This window comes from Typopeltis vanoorti, chromosome 12 (assembly GCF_054136105.1).
Source record: "Typopeltis vanoorti isolate ZY-2024b chromosome 12, IOZ_Tvanoo_1.0, whole genome shotgun sequence".
NCBI classification, from domain to species: Eukaryota; Metazoa; Arthropoda; class Arachnida; order Uropygi; family Thelyphonidae; genus Typopeltis; species Typopeltis vanoorti.
In genome coordinates this window covers 102,113,420-102,126,114 of record NC_143560.1, presented here as the reverse complement: position 1 = coordinate 102,126,114, position 12,695 = coordinate 102,113,420, and the positions used below count along the sequence as shown (strand labels likewise).

At 37.6% G+C, this 12,695-nt stretch overlaps 1 protein-coding gene across 1 annotated transcript in view; it reads left to right on the top strand.

Annotated features, from left to right (window-relative positions):
* LOC150101079 (P-selectin-like) overlaps positions 1–12,695 on the top strand; it is a 337,168-nt gene that overhangs the window by 7,953 nt on the left and 316,520 nt on the right. The window lies entirely within an intron of this gene.

The window sequence follows — 12,695 nt, the reverse complement described above, 5'->3', positions numbered from 1 at the left end:
GAGATTATCTGTTCCTTGTCGACCTAAGTACTACGTGTTTAACCTTTCATGGATGGAAGTGTCATAAAAATAATAAAAATAAAATAAGCAGTCATGTTATGATGGGATTATGCTTGCAGAAACTGATGATGTTAGTGATCTGACGTTTGGTAGATAGGAAACTGAAATTCAAAGGTCACAGAGTAAAAATTGCAAATACAAATCAGAGGATGAGTGCAATGATGAAACGAACATTGAGATATAAGAATATGGCACCACTGTCACTTCACTCAAAAATAAAGCTGACGTCTTGCATCACTCTTTTCCTCAAATTCCTGTATAGATAAAGGAAATCACCTCCTACCATACCGGAATCCAAGCACGTATGCTCCCTATAACTTTTCGACAAAAACTCATCAGAAGACCAGTAAATAACTTGAAATAAAGAAGAAGATACTAAAACGTCTTCTGGTCCTGATAGCATCTCTCCTATTGTTCTCAAGCATTGTGCTCCAGCCCTAACACCCGTCCTGAATTGTCTCTATAATTTATTATACACATCTCGTACTTATCCTAATGCATGGAAGCAACTCATATCCATCCTATTCCAAAAAAGGGTGATAGAAGTTAAACTACTAATCAATTGTCATCATCCCTCTCCTTTCAAAAAGCATTGGAGAGGAGAGAAGTGATGGCTTACATCACTCACCACCAGGCACATACCATGAAAAGAAAAGGTTCGGAAAAACTTGTACCGTCACCTTTGACATTTCCAAAGCTTTCCACCGTGTATGGCATCGAAGCCTAGTAAACAAATTGCCATCCTTCGGTATCCCTGCCATTCTCTGTAATTGGGTAGCCAGCTTTCTCTATGGTCGTTCTCTGCGAGTCATGGTAGATGGCTTCCTCTATTCAAGCTTCACCACCGATGCTGTGGAATGGCTCAAGGCTGTCTTATCACCTACTTTCTTGAGATCTCCTGTACATAAGTGACATACTCACAATAACCACTATTCCCATACACAGCTTTACTGACGATAGTACTCTCCACTCATACTACTCATTTGACAAACCATGAAGTACTCTGACATCCTAGTTATACGATCACTACAACTGGGAGCTTAAACATTGATCCACATACTATCCTTCATTTGCAATATCTTTCACCAGTCATGGTCTCTTTTTCCAGTACCTCTAGTTCTTTGCATCCATTAAGCATAATGCCCCCCACACCATGACCCCAGCACCCCCGTATCTATCTATTACAAGAAATAGATACGGTGGTGTTGGGGTTATGATAGGCAGCACCACTTTCAGGCCAGATCAAGTGTCGTCTTGATCGGAGGAAAGACTAAAACGACTCTCATCTATAAAGAGTACATTAACCCATTAATGTCTTTTCCAATTTTCATGGATACAACATCACCGAAAACGTGCTCTACGATGAGCTGTGGATAAAGGAGCACAGACTACAGGCCTTCGGGTGTATAGGCCTACTTGTCACAGACGTCTTACCCCCAGTTTGTCGAGATATCCGCGTACTTGTGCTTGAACAAAGCCAACTTACAAGCTGACCTGCCATCAATTACGTTTTGATATTATATCCAACAATCTGTCTTCATGCTCCGTGGTAAAGCGAGAGTGACCTCTTAGCAAACGTCTGGAACACATTCCATTGGTTTGAAACGCTGCCCAGAGCCTGGATGCAACGCTGTGTGAGATTCCAAACTCTCTGGCAGTATTAATAATTCTGCGGTCTTCTTCTTCAAGCTTTCCAATAATTCTTTCCCGTGTGAAATCATCTAGACGATGTCTTTGAAACATTACAAGACATCCAAGTTTGCAACTTTATTCCTTCACAAAAAGAGCTTCCTTCAGATACAATTCGTTCAGTGCAGCCTTTACCTATTTATCCTGTTGAGTGCTATCACGTGAACCCTTTGTGCGCAATTAGAAAATCTGAATGTGTACCCGCTTTCTACTCGAAATCCTCAGTTACAGAAATTGACACAAGCTGATTCGTCTGAATTTACGGTTGTGATCTTTAGAAATAGTTGTCGTCCTTTGGTTTTGGACACCATTTGTACAACAAATTTGCAGCAGTATACCCTCAGTTATTCTCCTACCATGGGTATAGAAAGACAACAACATTTTTCATTACTCCTATTGACATCTTTACATAGCTATTGAATCGTAATGAAAGCTTATCAAAGAGTTCCAAAATTTTAAGCAGATTATAATCAGAAGTGCTTGTATATAAGTATTTGTGTCGATTTATTAGAAGTTCAACCATAGGCTTTGCTTTATTGATGTACTAATCAGCATTTTTCTTCCTTAGAAAATGTAGTAAGCAGTATACAACATATAGGCTTCATTTCCATTTCTCTTTTCCGAAGAATTGTCTCACAACTTTCAATTAGCTCTTGAATAAGGTAATACGGTACTTTACCTTCCAGGTCGGACATGCTCGACGTACTACTGGGAATTTCCCGGTGTGCTGACGTGCAAATGTGTCTAAATATCTGCTATAGGGCTTTGTTTTCTGTTTAATTATTCGTCATTTTATTTTTTTAATTATAAAATAATGGGCTCGTGGATTGTTTTCGAGTAATTGCCATGGTCTATTGTGTTCGCCAATCCCCGCTGTTTGTCTCAGCCGGTAACTGGGCAATTTCTCTTGATGATTCTGGGAGAGGAATGGAGTTATCACGTAAGAAATTTAATATAGTTTCACAGCTTACTATATGGGTCAATCCATCCTTTAATTTAAAATTTTGGCACCTTGAAATCGCATCACTTTTGCCCTTGAAACCTACTCAGTATTCTTAAAACTTCATTAAAACTTTAAAATTTTAAAGCTTGTTGAGTGGAGAGGGGCGAGTGATTGGAATGTAGGAATGCAATGCTCTCAGTAGCGTCGACAGGGTGTAGCATAGAAGCAGCCTGCCTCATGGCGCTGCTTAATAAGGGCGCTCGTTGAGCCATATTGCGGTAGGCGCAGTGACTACTACTCTAACAGGAATTGTAGCAGGTGCGGAAAGAAGATTTTCCAAGCTTAAACTGATTAAAAATTATTTGCGAACAGCAATTACCCAAGAAAGATTGGTTGGTCTAGCAACTATATCGACAGAGGCGGACATAGCTTATAATTTAAATTTTGAAGAGCTTATAAACAGTTTTTATTGTGCGATATCCCCGTAGAGCAAACATTTAATTAATATTATTATGTAGTCGTTTTATATTAATGTTTCGCTTGTAATAAAAACAAAAATAGAAATTGGAGATTTTCTTATATTTTTGTCTTATAATCCATCAGGGGCGATATTTAATTGTTTGCCTCAGGGTGCGATCTAATCTGGCAATGGCCCAGGCAATGCTCAAGAGTGTGTTGTGAGTGCGAAGACCGTGAATGAATTTATGATGAGCTATATATATGAGTGGACCTCCCTCAATGTTATTTGACTCCATGTTGTATTCTGCTGCGATTTGTCTGCTTTGCGGTGAAAAACTGTGCATTGTAAGATTGACTAGTTCACCTTCATTTGGAAAGTCCTTATAATGGTTCCTCGAGACCTAGATGGAATCCAAATCTCGGTGTTTCCAAGTGAAATGAAAATATCGCTTGGTCCTTGCAACTGTGCTACTGAGGCATACCCAGAGGTGCAATTTATTAGCCGGATACATCAAACCATTCATCACATTAACAGTGTTTTTGTATTTTTCGCAGATGTATTTTAATGATATGTGGATAATAGATTGAAAAGAGAAAATTAATTTATTTCAAGAACAGTATAAACAGTCACCTCATGCTAATTTTCCATGACCCTAGGTCTTCAGAAGAACAACCTTTGAGGCGCGATTCTAGTCACAAAGGAACTCTCTCTCTCTCTTTCTCTCTCTCTCTCTCCCCTCTCCTCAGATTTTATAGTTAATCTATCTTTGATGTATTCACGAAGCGTTTTTAATTTTTTTTTCTTTCCCTCTTAACAAAATATCTAGGGTTTTTAATTCCAGAGTTCAAAGACCTTGGAAACAGACACATTAACTAATACATACAAATAAATACTAGTTATGATTTGGAACATCACTTCACAGTTAGACTCCATTTCTCACCATCATCCAGGATGAGTGCATTTCGGCAGTGTGCTAGTTGAAATAGAATACAAGTCTCTACAAATTTCTACAGGAGTGCAGCCTGTTGCCTTTGGTAAAAGATAAGGCGTTAGACTGCTATGAGATTTCGCAAATGAAATGTCTAAACAAATGTGTAATGACTTAAGTTCAATATGTTTTTTTTTTTCTTCAATTCAAGAGGAATGTGAACTCAGTTTGTTCATTTTTTTTTTTAATGAATTTTAATATCGCTAAAGCTATTCATATTCGTATGATAGATTGTGTGGATAGATTGGGTCTCCCGCGTTGAGTCTTCGGAGCTCCGTGGAGGCGCCCGTATGAACAAAGTAATTGCAAAATCGAAAGTAGAGTAAAATCTGGTTATGAAATGAACTATACAGTTCGGGCTTTATGACAAAAGCAACACTATGTAGCTCAACAGGAGCATCAGTGCAACATAATCCCTTCTTTATAGAAAAAATTCTGATTCGGATCACTTCATGGCGTTTGGATAATCAAAAATATTCCAGAGTCTGGAATATTTTTGATTTTTCAATTGAAGATGAGTTAGGTGAGTGTTTTTCAAACTGCTAATCGCGACCCATGGTCGTGACCAGTGGCACACTCACAGGGCGGAGACAAGGGGCCCTTTCCCTTAAAGGAAAAGGGAAAAAAAAAAACATTAGAAAAATTTCCAAAAATCTTTTCGTAATTAAAATTCTTTTTTTTCTTAATTTATTTCTATTGTGTCGTGTCTTCTATTTCTATACTACTTATGAATTAGCGATCATTGCAGATGCTTAGTCATAGGTAGTATGCGATGCGTAGTGTGTTTTCTCAAATCGTCTACTCAACTCTCCCCCCTCCCCCAAGCATAAATCCTAAGTACGCCACTGGTCGTGACCAGCATTTTTTAAAAATTAAGTGTAATATAAATAGAGTATATTTCCTAGATTTCTTTGACATGTTTATACTAGGAGGTGTCACAATCTGCATTTCGTTTCAAGAAGAAACTCACTTGAAGGTATAATGTGTCCGTTCTGTGTTGATTGGATGCATTTTTACATAATTATATATATATATATATATATGCCGCATGGTAGTTTGAATGTTTTCAATTAAATTTTATCTGTAAAATTATATTGTCTTAATGATAATGTTTAGCATCTGTGGGAGGGAAATTTGTTTATCATTATGTCGGGTCGCTTTCATTCCAGATGTGTCCAATTTTCATTAACTGTCGCTACGTATAGTACATTCTCTAATTGTGTCCGCATGGTATTTAGTGTTACAATAAATCTACGTTTTCTTCCCCCCCCCCCATTCTCATTGTGATATCATTATAGAGGGATATTTTGATTCTTCTGAAAAAATAGTGAGCAATACTCTGTTTATTCCTCTGAATAAAAATGAATCCAATGTTTTATGGTAATATATTGTGAAAATTTTGTTTCAGTTTAATTTGCATAACAGCTGTAACAAATTTGGCATGAATATCAGCAATACAAAAAGACCAAAACTATAAAAATAGAGGTGCATATAAAACTTAAGATGCATTTTCAGTGGAGAATCTGTAGAACAAGTCAAATATTTTAGCTATTTATGCACAGTTTTTATTGAAGATGCCAAATTAAATTTGGAAATCAACAATGGAATAAGCAAAGACAGTTGAATAAACTTATATGGAACAAGAGAGAAAACAGCAAACTAGCAGTATACAAGACTGTGTTCAAACCAGTTTTAAGTTCTGGATCTTAGAGTTAGGTTAGAAATAAAGCACTTGATTGAAGACTAGAAACCACAGATATGAGGGTTCTAAGCAAAATCAGTGGAGTTAACCAATGATATCAGTGGCAGAATCATATTGAAAATGAAGATATTAGAAAGGTTACATTCTAGGAGATGTGTGAGGAAAGATAATTTAAGGTGGTATGATCACTTAAATAAGATGGATGAGGAAATACAGTATAAGTAAAACAGTCTTATAAAGATGTTACTTTAATGTAGCTAAATGTGAGATGTTGACTGTTGAGATGCACAAATGAGAAGATGCCTACTATATATACTTGGCCAGAAGTGAATGGGACAAGGAATCTAGGATGACTGTGGATAGAAATTTAAAGTTCTAGAGATGTATTGCAAAGGTGATGAAGAAATCCATAGCAGTACAATGCTGAGGAAAGCTGTTATATCAGAGATAAGAGGGTGTTAGTTCTATTGGATAATCAGACTACTTCTAGATTTGCTGTACTCAGATCTGGTCACCAGGATTTAAAGAGATGAAAAAAAAAAAAGCTGTGATGATATACTGAAGGGCATGTAATCTAGAGAATTATGGATAGAGGCTAGACTCACTGAATGAGTTTATAGCAAAATTTGATGAGTGTTGTGTATGTGAGTGAGAGAGAGAGAGAGACAACGGATGAACCAGGCTAACTCCATCCAAATTAATTGGATGGAGGTAGCCTGGTGATAATAATACTGAACACACTTAAATAACAGCTATCTTTCAACTCATTTACTCACAAAGCACTTGCAACTCATTCCACTCATCTATCTCCTCTCGAAGCAAAAAAATCTTGTCCTGATTTTCTTGCTTACCACACTCTTATTCAATAATCCCTTTGTTCTCCTCCATCTAGTCATATACTAAAAAATTAGCTCTGCATAAGTCTTCTAAATCCCTTCTTACAACTTGCACGTTTTTGTAATATTCTCTCTTTTCTAGCTATCAACCAACTTTTGCAACCCAGAAACCCTCAATTTCTCTTCACAGGAAACATTTCACTGACAGTTCTCCTCTGGATCCTCTCTGTCATTCATTATTCTCAAAAGAAAACAAGAGACCAGATTGGTGCACAGTAATCCTGATCTTGCTATATCAAGAGGAATGATAACGTCCTACCCTCACTATTTGTCTGGGTATGGTCTTCAATAACCAAGTAATCCTGTGAGCCACTTTTGCAATATGCCTTCTGAACTTACTCCCTATGTACTGTAACCTTGAAATCTCTGTTCACATCAATTTCTTGAAGTCCAGCTCTGTTAATGTGTTACACACCTTTTGTAATCTTTTCATCACAAAGTACATAACCTTACATTGTTTCACTTTAAACTGGCACCCATCATATTTTCAATGCTGTCAGTTTATTTAAATCCTGCAACTATTATGCTACTCGATTTTCCATCATCAACAAACAGATAATTTCTTATATAATTTATCTACAAAAGCAGTGGCAGATTACCCAATAGTTGTGCGCCTAGGGCTTTTTCATCTTGAGGAGCCTCAAAAATTACATAGCAACAAGATAATATGCCTCTAAAAATATAGTGAATGTTTATATTTATTTAGTGAACATTATTATTTATTTATTTATTAACTACAAATAATGAAATGCATTTCATTATTTGTAGTTAATAACAAAATTGCACCTAGGGCCTCAAAGGAACATAATGTGTTACTGTACAAAAGAATCAGCAGCAGCAACACTAAACCCTGCTGCACACTGTTACTTGCTTTCTCCTGGAATCTGTTCCTCCATATACTGCTTTTTTTTTTTTTTTTTTTTGATATTCGCTATCAGTCACCTATATCACCAGCTTCATATCCAACCCTATAACAATATCCAACTCGTATAACAGAGTTCTTTGTGAATTCCAGCAGTAAATATCATTGAATAGCCATTTCCTTTACCAACTCAATTATCTTGTTATAAAAAGTGAGTACGTTACTAAAGAATGACCTCTCCTTTATGAGGCCATTCTATTCCAACCACAGAGTATCATCCTTATTCATCCATTATAGAATTTTGCCTGTGATCTGCTTCTCCATTACCTTTACCACAACCCCCTAAGATACTGATCAGCCTATAACTTGCCACCTCTTGAAGCCTCTTTTATGCAGCAGAACTATTTTGTTCTCTTATACTTTCTTGGGACCTAACCTAAGCTGAGATTTAATTAAGAGCATTGTCAATTTCCTTGCACATTCTTGTAATGCACAGGCTAATATTTCAAGTAATCCCATGGCTGTATTCGCATTAAGATTATGAAATATCCTAAGCATCTCCATTTCATCTGTATCAATTCTAACATCAGTCTGCCATATCTGGCACTGTATTATCTCCAACTGGATGATAGTACATCTTTGCAAATTGGTAACCCAGCTATTTCATTTATTTATGTTATGGCCCCTCTCATTAACAATCATAAAATTATAATTTCATAATTGTTCATTCTTTCTTTTACTCACCACATAGTGAAAGATAATTGAGATTTCCTTTGGCTTGCTGAGTTAATTTCCTCTCATAATTTGGTTTTGCCTTTCTTACCATATTTGTCTCTCTTCTTGTCTGTGCTTTGTATTGCTCATGAGCTTATCTTTAGTCCTTGTAAGCCATACCCATCCCAAGGATAAGGTGGCTAGTCCTATGTCTGTCGCTGCGTGTGTTCACGGGGCTGGTTTGCCTGCTTGTGAGAGGAAAAACCCCAGATAAACAGGGGTGAAAAACTGCAGTCCATGCCCAAGACCAGCTAACTTGGCTATGTCTGAGAAAGATCCTTAAGCTCCTCACATCAACGATGGAAATCGAACCCTGGACACTCCTTTCCCAGGCATATGGTTGTGAAGCGCATAGCAACTCGGCTAACTGCACAGACACAATATGATTCTGCTTTATGATATTGGAATATGCAAGATTATGGACAAATCCTCTGATATTATTATAAGAACTACTGCCCTCCATCAAGAATTTATCTCTTAGTAGTTGTATAAATTCCATTTCCTTCCTTCCATGTGATCTTTCCTCATTCCATTCCCTGTTCCATATACCTGAAATCTCCCTTGATAATTACTCGATATGCACTCGTTATACTAATTACCAATTTGTAAATGCATATTATTATTATTATCTCGGGCAACTCCAAGGAGTCGACAGACTCATCGAGGGAGGCCCTAACATCATGTCGAGCAACTATTCGACATTCACACAGTATCTATCATACCTTGCCTTGAACTCATTCACTGTCACAGCACCCACAACAGACTCTGGCAACTTATTCCACTCATTCACCACTCTCCAAGTAAAAAACCTAGTTCTAACACCCCTGCTAACCACACTCTTGCCCAGCTTTCATGTATGGCCCCTGGTCCTCCCACCACCAATCCTATTCTCAAAAATATCTTCTGGATTAATCCTATAGAAACCCTTCAGTAATTTGAATGTCTCAATCATATCACCCCTTTTCTGCCTATCAACCAATTTTTGTAACCCACAAATTTTCAACACCTGTTCTCATAAGGTTCATTCCACAGACCTACTATCATCTTGGTCACTAGTCTCTGGATCCTCTCCACCTCCTCCTCATCAAGAAGAAACCCTGGCGCCTATATCTGGGCACAGTAGTCTAGATGGGGTCTTATCAAGGCTCGATATAGAGGAACAATAACTTGTTTGTCTCTGCTTGTTAAAGTATTTTCAGCAACCAAGTGATTTGATGAGCTGTTTTGGCCACTTTTGCAATGTGCCCCCTAAACTTCAATTCCCTATCCACCAACACGCCCAAATCCCTGGCCTCATCAATCTGCTGGAGTACGGTTCCACCAATGTGATATACTGCTGCTAATCTTTTCACTCCAAAATGCATTAGCTTACACTTTGCCACATTAAATTGACATCCATTTTCCCTAGTCCAGTCCTCCAAACTATCCAAATCATCCTGCAAAATTCTGACATCCTGTGCACTCACAATTGCTCTACCCAGCTTTGCATCATCAGCAAACAAGTGAACACCTCCTCTCAGATCCTTTCCTATATCGTTAATGAACAAATTGAAAAGTAGCGGTCCAAGAACAGAACCCTGTGGCACACCACTAGTCACAAGCCGTCTTTTGGGCTCCACTCCTGAATAAACCACTCTCTGGTATGTCTCCATCAACCACCCTCCTATCCATCTCACCAACCCTATATCCATCCCCATCTGCTCCAGTTTACTAATTAGAGTAACATGTGGTATCCTGTCAAAGGCCTTGGCAAGGTCCAGTAGAATCACTGTAAACCCATTACCCTTATCCAGTTCAGCCATCACTGTGTTATAAAATGTGAGCAAGTTACTGAGGCATGATCTACCCTTCACAAAACCATGTCGTCCCCCATACAGTATCCCATTTTCATCTATCCAGTCCTGTATTCTTCTCTTGACTAATTTCTCCAAGACCTTGACAACGTTGCCCTGTGCCCCCTAAACTTCAATTCCCTATCCACCACCACTCCCAATATCTCTCTCTCACACACACAATGTGCCTGTTAAGTCATGTGACAATTATTATTATATCAAAACAAGGAAATATAATTGAAATTGTCCCTTGCAACACAATGTTTGCATCTGTTGTATAGATGTTTGAAGGCATGGTGGAAGTCCTGAACAGGAACCTCCTTCAGTTTCTGTGTAACACTGCATTGGATATCATTAATGTTGCTGAAATGCTCCCCTTTCAAGGCACACTTCATCTTTGGGAAGAGAAAAGTGTCTATGGGACCAAATCCAGACAATAGGGGATGTTCAATCGCACTAATAGACTTTGAAGCCAGAAATTGCTTCACAGTGTGTGGGCACATTGTTGTGGAATAGTTATTTCCTGAAATGTTGCATGCAGGCATACAGATGTTGCATTTCTCCTAAATAATATTGACCATTCACTGTGGTGTCCTCAGAAACAAATTCATCATGGATAATTCTAGCAGCATTCAAGAAACAATTATCATTGTCTTGGCACGTCATTTTTGCAACAACTGACTGTCTTCTGCTGGGAAGAAGACATTCCATGCTCTGGCATTTCTTTTCCAGATCAAACATAAAAACCAACTTTCATCGGCAGTGACAGTTCTTTGCAATTCATCACGATCTTGATCAACTGCATGGATAAATTTTGATAACATGTAACCTGGTGCATGTTATCAAACTTCAAACAAATCTTCCTCTTGTGCAAATCTTTTTCTAAGATTAATCTGGCTGTTTCCTTACTGAAAACCAAGCTGTACAGCAAGTAGCCTAGTGGTTATTCACCTGTCGTGGGTAACAATTTCCATAGCTTTTACCACATTTTCATATGTCCATATAGAAATTGGCCTCCACAGCATGGTTCATTCTGCAGGGACTCCATCCCCTCTTTAAATGTTTAAAACCAGTGGAATACCTGTGCACAGCTCAGATGTTCCACTGGTCATCGCTGTAAACTTTTTTTAGGTCTGGGTACACTTCTGTAGTGATTTTTATAATTTACAGCAATACTTTATCACAGCTCTGCTCCATGATGTAACTTTGACATGCTCCACTCGCACACACACTCTTACTTCAACAGTTGCCACACAAAAACCACTGCATCATTCAACTCAAGTTGCACCTGCAATTACAACACACTTTAGTGGTCAAAACTATAAAGATGTTTGTTACTTTTATTCAAAGGACTATCCTGTAAAAAAAAAAAAAAAAAAAAAAAATCAGTTTCATTATTTAACAGGGACACGTGTGTGTTATTTTATTTGGCCTGTTGACCTCTATTCCACACCAGATAACTCAAATATACTTTGAAATTTTTTCCCTTTTTTTTTTTTTTTCTATCTTCCCTAAAAATACTATCTCTTGTGTTCTGTTCCTGTGGATGCATTAATAATGCCATGAAATTCTCTTCTCTCTCTCTCTCTCTCTCTCTTATTCCTAATACTTCTAGCAATAGTATAAAATGAAGTATGCCCTTAGGTCAGCAACTATATTGACCTAAATGAAAATTTAAGTTTGTTACTGAGAGAGACTATATTCAACATATTTTGGTCAATCTCACATTCACTCACCCTTCAGGGTTTCCACACACACGCTCGCTCGTAGTTTCCCTGACTTTGCACTTCTTGCTGAGCAACACTTTTTTTGGACATCTAATTCAATTTGTTGAAGTACAATCAGTCATTATATAGGTCCTGTCCATCAAATTCAGTCCGCAAGCTGCGCACCATTCTTCTTGTACAACCTACTCATATGCAATCATGGCTCTCCTTCTCACCTCACCTTTATCAGGATGTAGCAATAGACTCATAATCTTAATTCTTTTACTTTTTTTTTTTTTTTTCTGTTTCTTCTAGTAACTCTTATATCGTCTCTCAAATAATTTTTATCTTTTAAATCATTCATACTTGTAAAACAGTTAATTCTTTTGCTTTACCTCTTTGTATCCTGACAGCTCCACCAATATTCTTAATCTTTGCCACCTGTGAAATACAATTTTATTATGCGCTTGTTAAATATTTATCTTGTCATAGAATTACCTTGCAAATCTTCCTTCTTACTGTCTTTCGTTTTGTGTTACATTCCGTTATCTTCTGTCATGTCTTTCTTTCTCCTTTCAGCTCTACCACTTGCTAGATATTTCTTAATCATTCGAGCTCATGGTTTGTCTTATTGTACTTATGCAGAGTCTTTCATATCTCTTTCATCACCATCTCTTTGTTATCATCTTCAACTCTTTCTTTTAGGATGTCACTGTTATGTTTTGTACTTTCCCTTGCCTCCACCATGGTTCTTTTACCTACATTCTCAACACACATTTTCCA